At 38.3% G+C, this 18,350-nt stretch overlaps 1 protein-coding gene across 4 annotated transcripts in view; it reads left to right on the forward strand.

Moving 5' to 3' along the window:
• Positions 1 to 18,350, forward strand: part of CCDC91 (coiled-coil domain containing 91) — a 335,613-nt gene that overhangs the window by 98,188 nt on the left and 219,075 nt on the right. The window lies entirely within an intron of this gene.

The raw sequence follows: 18,350 nt of genomic DNA on the forward strand, positions 1-18,350 counted from the left end.
TTGTTCATACTCCCAGACATTTGAATTACCAGGTTTACTTTTTTAATACTTTGAGAGAGGCTTTCCTTTGGTGCATGAATAGAGTTTAAGAAAAGGGACTACTAATCAGGCTAACAAGAATTGGAGTGTCTGTATTGTACATTTTCACTGTCAGATTTTACGGCTTTCAAGAATGCCAAATGAAAGGGTCATAGCCTTTAACTTACTTTGAAGAAAGACTCATGTACTTCCTCCTTTCCTCTTCTATTGTCTTCAGGGTATAGCCTGAATCAAATCAGAGAAGAGAAGTAGTCTTACTTCTAGGAGCCGACAGCTAAAATTACTTTCATGTAACTTGAATATTGGACTCTTTCTGTTAGTACAGATATTAATGCCAATTCCTTTTGTCTTCCTCCTTTGGCTTCATAGCACTTAGGTCAACACCTGTGGCCACACACTGAGTAAACTTGGCTGCTGCAGAATACAGGTGTCCAGCTTGCCAACAAATCCTTTTCCAGCAGAAACAGCTGCTTATTAGGTTGTTGACCTGAGTAGCTTAAGAATGGGCTATATTAGAGACTGGAATATCCTTGGGAGTTCTCAGACTTAGCCTATGACTGATCCTGTCTTCCCAAACAATAATTTCATTGATTTACCTCCTATTATAAGAAGTTTGTTTATTCTAATGTTTAAATATAATAGCCAGTACAAATACATCTCAGGATCTTTATACAAGGTCATTTATGTGAAAATGCATTGTTTCAGATGGTCTTATATATTTGTTTTATAAAGCTGCTTATGCTATCTATAATGACCACCCACATCTCAATGAGTGGATTCTTTTCATACCACTGAATACTACCATCCACAAACTTTTATGTGCTGTTTATAAAAAAAAATGAGCTTATCCAACACTTGTAACATAATGAATCCTCAAGATGACTCAACTTACTTTCGGTGGAGAACTAGTGATGGACAAAGTTGTTGGGATGTAACAATAGATCCAAACTACAGGCTAAATCTTGAAACAATGTAAAATTAAAAATTTTTAGGCTAGGAAATATTTGGATAAATAGACCGTTCCTTTACTGCCAGCAGCTACGTGTATTAAGGCCTGAGAGGATGTCAGCAGTATGTAGACACATACATAGACATTGATAGGTATAGCATATAAATCCAAAGAATGAATAAATGATGATCTTCTGTTTTACAAGGCATGCAGGAAAAGTAAAGAAGTGTAATGGAGATTCCTCTGTCTTAACATAGTTGCTCATTTAATGATGGTACCCCTTTTGAACCAAGGGAAGTCACAAGTTTTAATTATTCCAGTTCTTTTTTTCTGGTGGTAGTTGTTTGCCCTCCAGGGTTCTCAGATGATACCTATGCTTTTAAAGTCTTCTGTTTTCAGTTTTCCACAAAAACAAAATAATTCTATGTACGGTTTCATCCACTGCTAACCAGTACCCCAGTGAATATCTGATTCAAGTTATTATCCTTTGTGCTTTTCTTGTGCACATCTCCCTCCAACAAGAATGACTGTTGTTTTTGTGCCTTAGTTGTCAGTATTCAAATAGAATTTCATATGTATAAGCTTTTTAACTTTTTTTGTGTTTGTTCATTTAAATATATTGAAAGACTAAGGAAAGAGCATAAAGCAAATAAAATAGTGTTCTGTAAATGGATTAGTGTGTGTTACTGAGGTAAAAGCTGCTTAGGGCTACCAGGACCCACAAAAAAGAGCCCCCAACAACTGCAAAGCTGACATGTGGTCTTACGAACACATACAGATGGAGAAGCTGAGACGGAGAGGTTACGGTATTGAGCCAGAGAGATAATTATTGTTATAGCTGGGACTAGAATTCAGAGATTGTATGCTTTAATACCAGCACTTCACCTAACAGATGACAATACAGTGCTCATCTGTACTATCTGTAAAAGAGGGAAATAAACATTTCTCAGACTAGTGTTTCTCTAAAGATTCAAGTATAAAAAGTCGTGTGAACATAACATGTAGAATTCTCACATTCTTAATGTTTTTCTCACATATTTCTGCAACAGCCATAAAAGAGCAGAGCAGAACATTCATAAATTGAGTGGACAAATTGCTCTTAATTGATATTATATACTTTATCCAATATTTATTGCAAATTTATGGTTGAGATTTCACATACACAAGCTAGTAAATTGAGTTATGAATCCCACATTCTCACTTGAGTATTTGTAATATTTTAAAATACAGAACAACATATTGTAACTTTTTAACTTCTTTGCATGTGAAATGTGGCCACGTTACAACTACTGTGGGAACCATAACTTTGAATTTCCTGAGTTTTCTGTATGCAGCCTTTAAACCATAAAATTGCATTAATGCTGTTTTATCCATACAATTTCCTTGGTTACTTAAAGAGAAAGAGAGGAAGCAGGTGCCAGTATTTGTGTCTCATGTTCTGATCAGTCAAATGTATATTCATCTCAAATTTCTCATGCTCTGTCTCTCTCTGCCCCTAAATGCCCTGTGCTGGACATTTTCTAATGCTTTTTTGTGTGGATACATGTCTGTCTCTGCAAATGAAAGTTATCATTTTAAACTTGAGAAAATAAAAGTATGGCATATTTTGTAGTTAATATTCAGTTCTACAGAATATCAATAAATTTTGCAGATCTACACTCAGTGATAAGGAGCTATTTCTAATAAAGATGGATATTACAATGATACTGAAGACAATTGTCCATTATTAATAGATGACAGTCTCATATTAAAAGCAAAACAAACAGTTAACATTTAATTTGAGAAGGAGAAAACATTGCATTTCATGTGTTGCTGTAAAGTTGGACTCCAAAACTATGAAGTGGAAACCAATTCTTTTGGTACATTCTTTATCTGATATGACTTCTGATATTTGGTCTGTTTGCAGACAACAGCATTAGATGGTTCACTAAAAAGTGGATAATTATTTTCCTCTGCCTTTTCTTTGATTTACCGCACAGATTTATTTGAAGTGATATAACCCTCACTGTTGGAAAATTCTAATTGCAGCTATACAAATTTTCCCCGTCACCAACCCTTTTAGAAGTTGAGTAGGTCTATTTTCCCCACAGAACAATGTAATTAATGTGGGATGATCTTTCCTTTGAAACACAGTTTCAAGATTTTTCTTTTGGCTGCCCTCTTTTGTTTTTAATTTAAAAAAAAGCAGCATATAATTGTTTGGAAGTCTCTTTTTTTTTAAAATCCTTGTTCTCATTGTTTTTCATTTTGTTTAGGGAATGTCTTTGCAACTTACTTACTTCCAAAGTTGATTTCATTCTGCCTGTTTAAGTTAACAATATTCCAATTTTGGTAATAGTCATGAGCAAAAATGATTTCATTTTGATGACATTTAGGCTGAAAGAGCTTTTGTTTTTCTTTATATTCATAACAATAGTGTAAACTGAAGGGTAATCAGCAGGTCAGGTAGACTCCATGATATCAAAATGTTTCATAGATATAAGAATAAAAGGAAAGTAGTGCTTCAGAGGGACACATTTTCAATGCAATAGATAATGAATGTTTGAGTTAGACAAGGTCCATTGTCATTAATGGGACTTGTATCTAATTTCCTGTGTACTTTATTAAACATTTAACGTAAATTGGGATTGAATTGGGAGCCAACACTTCATGTAGGAATACTGTTCTTGTTGCTGTTAGATGACAGAACTCATATGTATTCTTACATTGCTGTGTTTGATATTATAGGGTATTCAAAGAGTGCCTGTTAAACTCACAGTTCTGGACATTGAGTGTTTAAAATTGTGAGAAGAGAAACACAGAATTACTGTATTTGCATAATTGCATTTGAAACAATATAACTGAAAATAATAAACTCTAAATTTTGTTAGTGAAGTTCATGCCAATGTAATCTTTGAGGCAAGTTGATGTGGTTATGTTTCTATAATGATCAGTATCTGCTTGTTCCTTAATTTTGGGAGGTTATTTTTGTATGTACATGATTGCAGTTAGTTATGGGTTTTGTGGCTGACTTTCTAAATTTTATATTTTTTTGTATTTTTAAAAAAGAAATTAAACAATGGAAACACATTCTGGATTTGTTAAAAATCAATCATCTGATTCTAATTTGACTTGTAGAGAATAGCACGCAAAGCATTCCAAACAAAATAGTTTGCAGTAATTCATAATTTAAAAATGCAATTTAGGAATGCTTATCACACTCTAAGAATATAGGAATGGCCGTACTGGGTCAGACCAAAGGTCTGTCTAGCCCAGTATCCTGTCTACTGACAGTGGCCAATGCCAGGTGCCCCAGAGGGAGTGAACCTAACAGGTAATGATCAAGTGATCTCTCTCCTGCCATCCATCTAGGGACACCATTCCTTACCCATCCTGGCTATAGTCATTAATTGACTTAACCTCCATGAATTTATTCAGTTCTCTTTTAAACCCTGTTATAGTGCTAGCCTTCACAACCTCCTCAGGCAAGGAGTTTCACAAGTTGTGTGTGTGCTGTGTGAAGAAGAACTTCCTTTTATTTGTTTTAAACCTGCTGCCCATTAATTTCATTTGGTGGCCCCTAGTTCTTATTTTATGGGAACAAGTAAATAACATTTCCTTATTCACTTTCTCCACACCACTCATGAATTTATATACCTCTATCATATCACCCCTTAGTGTCCTCTTTTCCAAGCTGAAAAGTCTTAGCCTCTTTAATCTCTCTTCATATGGGACCCATTCCAACCCCCTAATCATTTTAGTTGCCCTTCTCTGAGCCTTTTCTAATGCCAGTATATCTTTTTTGAGATGAGGAGACCACATCTGTATGCAGTATTCAAGATGTGGGTGTACCATGGATTTATATAAGGTCAATACAATATTTTCCGTCTTTATTCTCTATCCCATTTTTAATGATTCCTAACATCCTGTTTGCTTTTTTGACTGCCACTGCACACTGTGTGGATGTCTTCAGAAAACTATCCACGACTCCAAGTTCTTTTTCATGATTAGTTGTAGCTAAATTAGCCCCCATTGTATTGTATGTATAGTTGGGGTTATTTTTCCCAATGTGCATTACTTTACATTTATCCATGTGAAATTTCATTTGCCATTTTGCTGCCCAATCACTTAGTTTTGTAAGATCTTTTTGAAGTTCTTCACAGTCTACTTTGGTCTTAACTATCTTGAGCAGTTTAGTTAGCCTATAAGGTGCCACAGGATTCTTTGCTGCTTGAGCAGTTTAGTGTCATCTGTAAACTTTGCCACCTCACTTTTTACCCGTTTCTCCAGATCATTTATGAATAAGTTGAACAGGATTGGTTCTAGGACTGACCTCTGGGGAACACCACTACTTACCCCTCTCCATTCTGAACATTTACCATTTATTCCTTCCCTTCGTTCCCTGTCTTTTAACCAATTCTCAGTCCATGAAAGGCTTTTTCCTCTTATCCCATGACAGCTTAATTTATGTAAGAGCCTTTGGTGAGGGACCTTGTCAGAGGCTTTCTGGAAATCTAAGTACTACTTCAGGCAAAAATGTACTTGTACTCTTAAATAGATGGCTGAGTTCCCCTGCTCTTAAGCTTGTCCTGTTGTTGTTTTATTAATATTTTTCTTCTTGTTCAGGAAGACAATTAGTGTTGTGCCTGCAAATGTTTCCAGATTGAGTCTTCCAGAGATGTGGGTTTTTTTGGATTTTTTTTGTTTTTGTTTGGTGTACTCAGGTAATATACATTCTTTTAACATTTAGCTCTAGAGATCTGTCTTATCCAAAGAGAGACCCCTGCCTTTTCAGAGTTCAGCCTTGTCTCTTTTTATCTAAGATTATGGTCATCTTTAATTTCATCTTTAATCTAGGGCACTGGAACCAGAAAAGTACATAAAGATTGCAATTAAGAGTGACTGATCATCATTAGCAAAATGTCATTCAGGGTATGGAATAAATATACGACTGTATGTAATGCCACAGTCCCATAAAACTTTAACATTTTGTTTATGAAACTAACCAGTGAGGAGCAACCTGTACATTAGAGAAATCTTTGTCATGCACATCTGGTTATGTGATAAGGCTATTCCTTAGAATATCCTTGTTTACATATTTGATGATGGTTTTGACAGTTGTCATATCTCCCCCCCCCCAATAAACAGATGTTCACTGGTTTGTTTTGAAACTTTCTAATGGTAAAAAATGCCAGCAGAGTAAAAAGAATATGGTGGTGTGGTTATACTGTAATGTCTCTTTTAGGTGTTTTTATCAGATACATGTGAATTTTTGTTTCCCTTATGGATTCAAAATTTAGGAGTACAGAAACGCACTGATCTTTGGTTACTACCTGGCTTGTGTTGAATGAAGACCATTAAAAATGGCACGGTCACATGTCCAAGATATACATCTTATAGTAACTGTAGACACTTGAAACACCAGTGAGCTATAGCATATGAAACGTTAGCAATGAAGCCAAGGAAAAACTAACACGAATTTTTTAGGTTTCCCTTTTTTCCATGTAATGTAAATCAAATCAATCATGCATTCCTCAACACATTCACATTTTAAATCAGTGAAACATAGCCTTGAGTTCCTCCAGGAGGATTTTATTGTGGGTGTGCAAGAGTATCCAAACTAAAAGGTCAAGTCTCTGTAATGTAACATTCTCAGCACGTTCAAGAAAAGAAAGTTTGTACAAATTCCAACATTAGGTCATCAATCTTATTTCTACCCTGCAAGGTCATATAGCATGACCATGGATCCTCATTCTGCTCTGTACAGCACTACCCAGAATGAACTCTTGCAGGAGATATTGTTATATTTCTTATCTGTTAGTAGCCAGAGGGAGATCTACTCTGATCTCCAATCAGATGAATTTATTTGAAGTTGAGAGATTTCTCTGATGAGGCTTTTGTGTACCTTTAATTCACACTGTCACAGCATTCATTTCTACATACATTTGTGAAATATTCCTTTTTTGATTGCCTATCAAAGTCCACTGCTTAAGAGCACAGACGCTCTCAGGCCAGGGTAGTGATGTCTCCTGTATTGAGATCTGTCAGATGGCCACCTGTGCATAATTCACTGATTCTGCATATTGGTCATCTAATCTTAGCCAATACTACATCCTTTATTTTGGCAGAAGTCTTACTCTGTGCCTTAGTGTTAGGGGGGAGACAGAGGAGTTACTTATGTATCATCTACCTTGTTTTGGATGTCTACATTTTAAAGGATGATCCAGCTTCCTATGCTGGAAGCAACCTTTTATGAAAATCCCATTGAATCTGTCGACCTCAGCACAAAATACAGTAGGAAAATGTATCTGTGCTTACCTGAAAATTCCCTTTCTTCGAATAGTAAATTCAATCCATCGTGGAGCCAAAAGAGTAATCCAGAATGGAGATGGAAATGGACATCCAAGGATTTGGGTTATGGTGCTTAGATGGAATAAATAATACTTTTGTCTGTAATTTAGGAAAGCAGATTTGAATTATCCTAGCTGCAGAAGTTCTCAACCGAAAGGAATTTAAGGAGGTAGGGCAGGGATGGGCAAACTACGGCCCGCAGGCTGCATCCGACCCACCAGCCATTTGAATCTGGCCTTTGAGCTCCTGCTAGGGAGCAAGATCTGGGGCTTGCTTTGCTCTGGTGCTCCAGCTGGGGGCAGGTTTGGGGGCCACTCCGTGCAGCTCCTGGAAGCAGTGGCATGCCCACCTCTTCCAGCTCCTACACATAGGGGAAGCCAGGGGGCTCCACTTCACACTCTGACCCCGCCCCATTCGCTGGGAACTGTGGCCAGTGGGAGCTGCAGGAGTGGCACCTGCAGACGGGGAAGCGCACAGTATGGCTACCTGGCCGTACCTCTCTGTAGGAGCCCGAAGGGGGTCATGTCGTTGCTTCTGGGAGCCGCTTGAGGTAAGCACCGTCCCGAGCCTGCATCTCTGAGCCACCCCTCATACTCCAATCCCCTGCCCCCCAGTCCTGATCACCCTCCCACTCAGAGCTCCTTGGTCCCAGCCCGAAGCACCATCCTGCACCCTAAACCCTTCATCCCCAGCTCCACCCCAGAGCCTGTACCCTCAGCCAGAGTCCTCACCCCCCGTTCCCAACCCCCCTACCCCAACCCTGATCCTCCTGCTCTCCAAACCTCTTGGTCCCAGTCCAGAGCACCCTTCTACACCCTTAACCCCTCATCCCAAGCCCCACCCCATAACTTGCACCCCCAGCCAGAGCCCTCCACCACCCCATGCTGCAACCCCAATTACATGAGCATTCATGGCCCCTCCATACAATTTATATACCCAGATGTGGCCCTTGGGCCAAAAAGTTTGTCCACCCCTGAGGTAGGGTATTCCCTTGTTCAAGTGACTGACAGGTCTAGTTTTTCCCCTGAACTGTAAGTAGACTGAAGTACCCATTGTTAATGTTTCTGTGGCCCTTATTTCTTGAAGAAAGCAAATGTATAAGAATGGATCATTTTTCCTAGTCTGTCAATCTAATCTTCTTGGTGGAAGAGTGGCTCTTAACTGATTCTCTAAATAGATGCAGAAACAAACAACAGAAATAAGAGTATTTGTAGTTTTATAACCAGTTTAGCAAAAGCTGTTCAGGCCAGGGGAGCCTGGTCTATACTGTAGCTCCAACTGGTTTTAAAATTGATTCGGCTGAACTGTTTTTAAAATAGAATAGAATTTTTGGGGGAAATTTCTCGTAGACCAGGTTTGAGATCTCTGGTCAGAGAAACACCTGAGAAATACTGTTACTCCTCTTAACTAGAAATTGGACCACAAACCCTCTGCCTCATCTGTTAGTGGAGACCTGGAGTGGAATGTCATTTTTGGATCATAAACCTGGGAAAGAAACGCCTATGTCTTCCATCCTTTAAGGAATCCGTGGATGAGTCTAGGTCTGTACTATGGAATTGAACTGTATGTGTGTAAACTGGTTCAATAACAAATAGTTCTGTGTGTATACACTAGAGGTGCAGAATTGGTTTAAGAACTGTTACAGGTTTGCCCCACATTCAGTAGTAGAAATGTTTTAAAGAGGTGTAATATATTTAAGCTGGATTTTTAGTTGAGTCTTGGTGTGTAACTCCCATAAGCTCTTTTTGAAAATCCCAGCCTTTTTTGTTTCTATTCTCTTCTCACCAGAAGCTAGAGGGTTATAATAATGGTAAGTCCTGCACTGAAGTGAATTGTATTCAGTGTGGTACAATGGCTGATACTGAGTTGAATCACTTTATAGCATCCCGGGTGAAGTGCTTTTCATGCAGAAGCTCAGTACTGCTATAACTCTACAGCTGCTGGATCCCATTGTAAAGGGTATAACTGAAGGAAAAAGGTGTATTCCAGAAGATTGGGCTAGCAGAATAGTAATATGTTATGCTGGAGGCTGCAGTACTTTGTAATCCGTTTATCACTTCCCTTTCATCCTAACTCTCAGTTTGAAAACTACTACTTAAAAAAACATCCCTGGAATAAAATAAAATGAAACATTTTGCTTCTTTCAGTACATGTTATGAATCTGAAAAAGGGTGTTTAAGACTGATTGGAAGCTGGTCCTGGAGGTAGGTGCTGTTTGTGACCAGAGTACTAGAAAATGTATGTTTTTTTATAAAACTAATATGTGACTTACATCCTGTTAAATACCATCTTCTAACAAAATATTTAGGTTGGTTTTAGGTGCAGACATAGAGGAGACAGAATACTAATAATGAAAAATAGGTGTTTAAAAAAAATTACCTACTATACCTGCAACTAAATTTATATACCAGATTCCAGGAACTTTCACAGGTCACAACACAGTGTGAAAATTGTACAGTGTGAAAACTTCAGAGTCTAAAAAAGCACTTTCATAGTAGATACTAACCTGGCTTTCTGCTGAATGGTTAAATGTATTTATGTAGGTGACTACAATCCCCTGCCCACCTCTTTCAAAATTGTGCCAGAGACCTCACATATATTTCTTCACCTTTTTATTTATTTTTTCATATTACTCTATGTACAGTTCCTCCTGACGCACGTTTTGAAAGTCTTTATTTTTTTTCACACTTTTTTTACCTTTTGCCCTTCATATTTTTTCATTTTTGATGCCCGGTATCCTTTCTCTAAAATCATTTTAGCATTATTATAAAACTAATTTTTTGTTTTAATTTTTACTTTTTTTTCTGTTTCAATATGATTTCTTAAATACCATTACTGCCATGGCATAGAAACAGTTAAAAATGCTACGTTAGAAACAGATCAGTTCTATACAAATGTTAGCTGTAAAAACAGCTACCTTGAGAAGAGGTTGGTTGATTAAATGATCAAGATAGACAAGACACAATTACAGCTAATTTGGCATCCCACCACAGTCCATGGATACCATGTGCTTTCAAGAACCTGATGAAGGGCGAGAAGTGGGTATGCAGTGTGTGTGTGTGTGTGTGTGTCAGACTGGGGAGATGAAAGGTGAAAGTCACCCCATCTCCTGTTGACCCATCTCTAAAAGCTTTTCTTGAATTAGCTATTACATCGTATATGACTAAATTGTTTTACTGGCTTGCATTTTTTTTCTATGTGAATCATCTTGATTCAGTTTCTATATGGCCAAAGTGGTGCTGTAATAACTTTCAGTACATTTACTGTTTTTTAAAAATATTTTGTAGCTGAGATTTATGTAATTTTTTTCCCTTGATAAATATTCACGAGCTCAAAAAATGATTTATTTGAAGATTTAAATCAAGATTTGCTTGATTTAATCCAAGGGCAGTATGACATTTTAAAATCATGTACTTAAACTATTAAGAACAATTTTTTTAGTTTTCTTGGCTGAAAATAAGTTATGTCTGCATGCTGAATTCATTTAGAGAAAACTGACACTAAACAAAACTAGAACATGTATTCTTAAAGTTGAAGGATATTGAGATAAATGAACTGCCCTTTCAAACAGACTTCCCTTGTATTACAGTACTTTAAATAATATACCTACAATTAATAATGCATGGAATGTAGATTTAAATTACAAATTTAAGTATCCTCAAGCATAATACATTACTTAGGGCTAGCAACCTTCATTGCCTTAACTAAATACTATAATGAGACTGTACTTAGAAACCTCCAAACTGTGCTCAAAATAATGTTTTTAAAACATCTGTGTTCAGGAGTTCATGATGGGAGAGTGTGAAAGAAATTTTGAATGTCATTGTGTTTAAAATTTTTGATTTAGCCTAAAGAATGAGTTCAATGTGATTGACTGTAGCTATTGTAACTGCAGTTTATTTCATATCTGTTTGGGCAGAGAAATCAGATTCACTCTTCTTTGCTTTGTGAAGGCTGGTCATAGTGCATGTTATAAGCTTTTAAATTCTTAAAGAAAGGAATGATAGTATCATTCAAAAGCACTCTTTCCTCATAGATATAGGATAAGACAAATTGATAAGACAGAACATGTAACTAAAGAGAGGCTTAAAAATAATGGTGGCTAGGAGGAAAGAATGGACAATTTTTTTTCTCAGCCTCTTAAGTTTAGCCAGTCTCACCTTTAAAAATAATTGAGGCACAACTGAAGGAAATGGAAGACCCCTTCTAATCAACCGGATTAAAAATAAATGTTCTCTTCCTCATATCTTCATTGACTAATAAAATAATGTATATGAATGTTACACTTCAATGGTTATTCATTTTTGTGGGGTTAATATTGTAAAGCATTTTGGTAGGAGAAATGTGTAGTATTTTGTTGACTGCTCCTTTTGTTTTGACAATTTCATAAATCTAGCTTACAGTATGGAGATATGTGAAATTGCTGTATGATTTCTTGCACCGTGATAGTTGAGCATCACATCAAATTATAAAGCATACTCTTAGTTTTGCATAAGAATTGCCATATTAGATTTGATTAGTGTCCTATTTCTGACTGTGGCCAGTATAATTTTCCTAAAAAAATTTGAAACTTTCTTCATAGTTCCCTGCCATTAAGTCATTGTCCTTTGCTGAGACTGCCAACAAAGATGCCTATTGTGAAGGTATTTTATGTGATATGGACTCCTACCCGCTTTGAGACCATTAAATGCTGGCTGGAAGTGGTAATGTTGTTTCGTCATTAATGGTAAGATTTGAACCAGTGATTTGGAAGGGAAATACTCTCTCATATGAACAGAAAAAGCATATTTAAATCTACGTCATCATCCCCAAACCCCATTTAGGTGCTGGTATGCATTTATATGTGCTTAGTATTCTTCAAGCAACATAATATGTAGTTAATAAACCTGTCCATTTGTTAAAAGATACTTGGATTGCATATCTTCACTATAATAACCACACACAAATTAAAAACCAACAGGAAAACGCCACAGAACTAGAGTTGGTATTGACCAGCTGTGGCAAGATTCTAACCAACCCCCTAAATAGATACAGAAAAAGATGTCAATCTGGGCAAAGTTATGGTTACACAAAATGAAGCACATTCAAAACATAATTTCTCCTTCGAGTGATTGTATACATATACATTTAACTCCAGTCAGTCAAGTCAGAGACTTTTGCTAGCAGTACCAGTGGGAGCACATGCGTCCCCGCAATACTCATGCTTGAAGCCAAGGGTGTAATGAGACCTGGCTGCCAACTTCCTTTGTTCCTTCTTGCCACCCTGGGTGAAAGTTGAAGCGCCCCACTGCTCTTTGAGCATAGGTTTCCCTATCTTGTCTAGCCAGCATTGTCTCATTCTGTACATAGTTTTAGTGTTAAATGTTTGTTTGTTTGTTAGGTTAGTGTAGTTTAGCTTAATTCTCCTAGGTTTCTCTCAAAATCAGGACTCTCCAGTGTTTAAGCAGGGTTCAGCTTGCAGATCAATGATTCCAGCAAGTGAAAAATACTTCATTTTCTAATTTTATTTTGGAAATGGGCATTTGAGGGATAAGTACTCTGCTTGCATGTTTTCCTGTAAAGGACAAAGAAACCAGCAGAGCCTCAGGGCCCCTTGCTAGAAAAAACTGTTTGTCCCTTTTCAGAACCTGACCCTGCTCATGAGATGGCAAAGAGCTCATTGAACAAAAGGGCTACCCTAGCTACCTTGGCATCTAAAGCAAAATTTTTGGGAGGAAAAGTGCTCTTCTCCTCCTGTGACTGCGTCTTCTTCAGGAACGGAGATGAGAACGATGAAGTCTGCATTCTTGACCCACAAAGATGATTAAGTCAAGTAAGACACGCATCTCCCCCCCAATCCTGACTGGAGTCCAAACGTAAGTGTCTATATTTGCCAGTGCTGTTAAAGGCAGCGTTTATGCTGGCACCTGTGGGACCATCAAGACCAATGCCTTTGATGTCCAAGACATTGCTACTGTCTTCATCCATGCTACCTAAGTAGACCTGCTCGACGATTTCTACTCTGGCACCATAGCGACTGGTATTGGGTGTTTTTAACTACTGATCTCTTACCTCCTATCTCAATACCTTCTACATGTTGTTTTTTAATGATTTTTCACTGCAAAGGACTTAATACGTCGTTCGGTACTGGATTCTCACATTCTGCATCATCTGGTATTGACACCTGGCAGGGTTTTAGCAATGGTACTGTCAGTGCAATCAGTGGAACAATCTGTTTCAGTCTGCTCTTTAGTCGTCTATACCAGCTTCTGCATCAGTACTGTCAGTTGCCGTCGATGTAGAAGTTGGTATCACTGGTTCAACAGCATGCATCACTGGTACTGAGACATTTTTAACTGCCATCCAAACTCCTCCATCCTTTCCTTAAGAAAGCTACACTTTTCTTCTTCTGATTCAGCTGGTAGCAGGCCAGCTTCACCGTCCATATTATTTGCAGTCTCAATATGCAAATTACTGCAGTCTCAATATGCTGAAAGGACCTGGTGCCTTAAATAGGGGCATTACTTGTCTAAGGACACGTCCGCCACTATGGGCATTACATAGGTTTGTTTATCCACATTGGCCATGTTGGACCCCTTGGACTGGTTCAAGTGTCTGTAGATCTCAGTCAGCATCTCACTCAAGTGGAATCTTCATCACCAGTTACTGTTCTGCTGAGGGAAGAACCATTCCCTTTGCTTCAAGAACAATTGCCACCTCTAGACGTTTCAAATGAGAACACATGGGAGGATGTCATGGTTCAACCTTCTCAAATATCCTCAACTTAGCCAAATGAGGCTATTACCTCTGAATCTTCCTCTCCTGCACATGAGGTCTTTAAGATTTTCTAAGACCTAAAGAGGAGAGTAGCTGAACATTATATATCCAGGCAAAAGTAGTTCATGACAATCCACGTTAACTTTTGGATATTTTGCAGGCTGTGGCTCCTGAAAGAGTTGTCCTTCCAAGTAATGAGGCCATTCTGAACCTTGCTAAAACAGACTGTCTGACCCTGACATCAGTTCCTTCTAGTGCCTCAGTAGGAATTTTTTTTCATTACTCATCGTGTTCTGAACTTACTTGTAGTCACAGTGGCTAATGAGAGATCAGGATGGTCTTGGTCCAAGTCTACCTTAAAAGACAAGGAACACAAAAAACTCAGTGCATGGTAGAAAGGCTTATACTACAGTAAGTATACAAATGAAAGTTGCAAATTATCAAGTTTAATATCAGGTTTTTTTTTTGTAACTGGACATCCATTTTGGAGGTTGCAGATAAGCTGCAACCTTTATACGCTCTAAAGAACAAAATACTTCATGGTTATAGGAAATGAGGATCATCTTACAGTGAGAACATCTCTTCAAGCAGCCATTGACTTCTCAGATAGTGCTTCACATTTGATGACCAATGCAATCTGAGGTTTTCCTTCTGACTTCAGGCCTCAAGGATCCCAGAATAACTGCAAAACATGACTGAAGACCTTCCTTTTGAAAAATCAGAATTATTTTCTGAAAAGACAAATGATGTTGTGCTCACATTGAAAGACTCTAGAGTTACTCTGCATTCTTTAGGCGTTTATGCATCTGCCCAAAGAGAGAGCAATTCAAACCTCAGTCACAGCTGAAATTCTTATATTACACTGCTCTACAGCCAAAATGCTTCTGAAATAAATGTAGTCCAACTTTACTAATTCTGGGTCACTGAGAATGAAAATGATGCTTAAAATTGTTGATTGGCTCTAGTTTTCAAGATATGCTATTGGGTCAGTATATACGACCCTTGACTTGGGAATGGCAGAGGATAAGTGAGTTATAAAGGGAAGGGATCTCAGTTTAAACCAGAAATGACTAAAATACATCTTTGACTGGATCTATGAATAAATCTGTGACTGGGTTTGGACAGTACTTGCTTTTTAGGCAAAACAATGAATGATGCAATCTGAAGCTGATATTGCTTCATATATGATATGAATTGCATCATGTTATTCCTAGAAGTCATGGATGATGCAATCATAACGAAGCTTATATCACTCTGCTGAACAAATTGCCCTGTATCAGCTCTAGAAATCATACAGTGTCGTGCTCTGTTATTTGTCAGTGTTTGATTTTGCAAAGGGACACATTTCTGTTTAGCCAAAGTGAGCAGAGATGCCTCATACTTGTGTGAAGAGTGCAGATAACTTCTGCTATGTTTGTGGTGAAGTGACTTTTGCATCACACACAAGCGCAGTCTAACCACCCTGGTTAAGAAAGCCTATCACCTTTCTTTTGGCTGCAAACTTGGAGATCAGGACAAGAGGTGGGCCCCACACATATGCTGCAACACTTGTGCAACAAATCTTGGCCAGTGGTTGAACAGGAAAAGGAAATCTATGCCTTTTGCAGTGCCAATGATTTGGAGAGAGCCAACAGATCATCCCAGCAATTGTTACTTCTGCATGGTGCCTCCAATTGGGAAAGGTGTGTCAAAGAAGAAAAAGTGGACTGTGCATTATCCAAACATTCCATCAGCTATATGCCCAGTACCCCACGGAGAAGGACTGCCGGTTCCTGATGCACCAGAATCATTCTCACTTGAGTCAGACGAGGAAGAGGAAGAGGATGAAACTTCTGGTCCTGAACCATCAATGTCACAGGACCCACATTTTCTCCCATCCTCCTCCTCTGAACCACACCTCATAACACAAGGTGAACTGAATGACCTTGTCAGGGATTTGGAACTACCCAAGAGCAAGGCAGAGCTGTTGGGCTCCAGACTACAGCAGTGGAATCTCCTGGCAGGCTATCAGGGCAAATAGAGCCTATCAATGCTTGCAGACTATTGCTGGACAGTGACAAGAGATGCTCCATTTAATGAATACAAGAGACAAGCCAAGAAGCGCCGAGTAGACACTGAATAGGACTAATCTATGTACATAATAGTTTTTTGCCTTTTGTTTCATACTAAATTTTATTTATATAACCCTTTTGCTGATTTTTTTAAAGTGTTACATAAACAGGACAGGTGAAATATTATCATGTAATATTATCAAGCAACCATAAACACATAAAAAGACCTAGGTTTTACAATTTATGATTAAAAGTCTACTATCTACACAATATACATAGACATAAAAAGTAAAAACTTAAATATCTTAGAAACAGTAGCCAATCAGTTGTTTTAATTGTCATATTTGAATTCAGCACATCAAAATACATAATAAATATCACATTTTATCTCTGAAGCAGACGGCTTCTCAAAAATTGTAGACCAGTGTTATCAATCTAGACTCCAGGCCACTACCAAAAGAAGGCTAAACCTCTGAGACCTTTAACTTCATCAGTTGTGAGATCCATTCACCAGACATTACCTCAACAAAATAAGCTCTTTTTGTGATGTTTTCATTGAGAACAGTGCACCAGTTCTTTGAGACACTGTACTTTCCTTTGGGAATAGTTTGTCCCGTTTTCACAGTGTGTGGGCCAATATATAACATCTGACAACAGATTCGTCTTCCAGTTCAAATTTCTTTCCCTACCCTATCTACCTTTCCTGTCCCTATTCAGGGACTAATGAGATGAGAATGTTTTACTTCAGGGAAAGTTTTTTTTTATTCCTGATGCTTCCCTATAAGCCATTTTTTTTTGGAGAGGGGAGGGAATGGTCCATTCTGAACTTGAGGAAACTGAACAAGTTTTTCAAGAAACTCAAATTCAGGATGGTTTCCCTTTCTTCAGTTATCCCGTCCTTGGAGGTTGGAGACTGGTACACTGCCCTTGACTTGTAGAACATTTATTTTCATGTGGCTATACATCCAGACCACAGAAAATATTGGTGGTTTGTGATTTGGCGTGTGCACTACCACTGTGTAGTACTACCCTTTGGCCTATCTTCAGTTCCAAAGATTTTTACCAAAGGTATAGCAATGTAGCAGTCTAGCTGTGTCATTCCAGCATTCAAATTTGTTCCTTACCTGCATGATTGCTTAGTCCAGGGGACTTCAAAAGAGCACACCCCGGACTGCATTATTCAAATTTTAGCATTGTTTGTTCATCTGGAACTGAAATTGCATATGGAGAAGTCAGTTTTGCTTCTAGTCCAACAAATAAACTCTGTAGATGCAGTTCTGAATGCCATGACAACAGCTATCTACTTTCTGCAAGATAATTCCCTGACCGTAGTTAGCTTGTCTGAAAACTACAAAGCTGATCCAAGAACTACAGTTTGGTCTTTCCTCCAGCTCCTAGAGCACGTGATCTTGGCACATATGTGACTCAGCATGCTAGATTTTGCCTCAGGTGTTCTCAGGCATGACTCCCCTCTGCCATCCAAGCAGACATTCGCTAGACATGCTGATTTGCATACCTGCATGAGTGTATGCATCCCTAGATTGGTGGATTAGTCCACAGAATGTTTGGAGTGTCTCTGTAACCTGCCTACCCAAAAATAACTCTTGTAACTGATGCGTACATCAAGGGTCAAGTATCGGAGGGGTAGCTGTGTTAGTCTGCAGTTTCTCCTCCCTTGGTGTTTACACCTCAGCTGCTGGAAGAGGGCCTCATCCTCCCTGACTGAACTAACCTCATTGTCTCCAGACTGATTCTGGCCTGCATGTTTATAACCACCTCTGGAAATTTCCATTACATGTGTCTGATGAAGTGAGTATTCACTCTCGAAAGCTTGTGCTCCAATACATTTGTTAGTCTATAAGGTGCCACAGGACTCGTTGTTGGTTTTTTCATCAAGGGTGTGCATCTCAGACAGCTCCAAGCCCCAGGCACTATGGACAAGTCAAGAGGCTTCGCTACATATAAACATCCTGAAACTTCAGGCCATTCATCATGCCTGTGAAGCATTTCTCAACATGATCAAGAATCAGGTTATTCAAGTATTTACTGACAACCATTGGCATATTTTATTCTAAATAGGCAGGATGGAATCAGTTATCCCAAAAAGCAATTAATTTATGGAAAATTTTCATAAAGAACAAAATCTTTCTAAAGGCATTTCATCTGCCAGGAGTCAGAAATCCCGTAGTAGACTCTCTCAGCAGAAGCTTCATTGATGATCATGA

This window comes from Gopherus flavomarginatus, chromosome 1 (assembly GCF_025201925.1).
Source record: "Gopherus flavomarginatus isolate rGopFla2 chromosome 1, rGopFla2.mat.asm, whole genome shotgun sequence".
Classification (NCBI taxonomy): domain Eukaryota; kingdom Metazoa; phylum Chordata; order Testudines; family Testudinidae; genus Gopherus; species Gopherus flavomarginatus.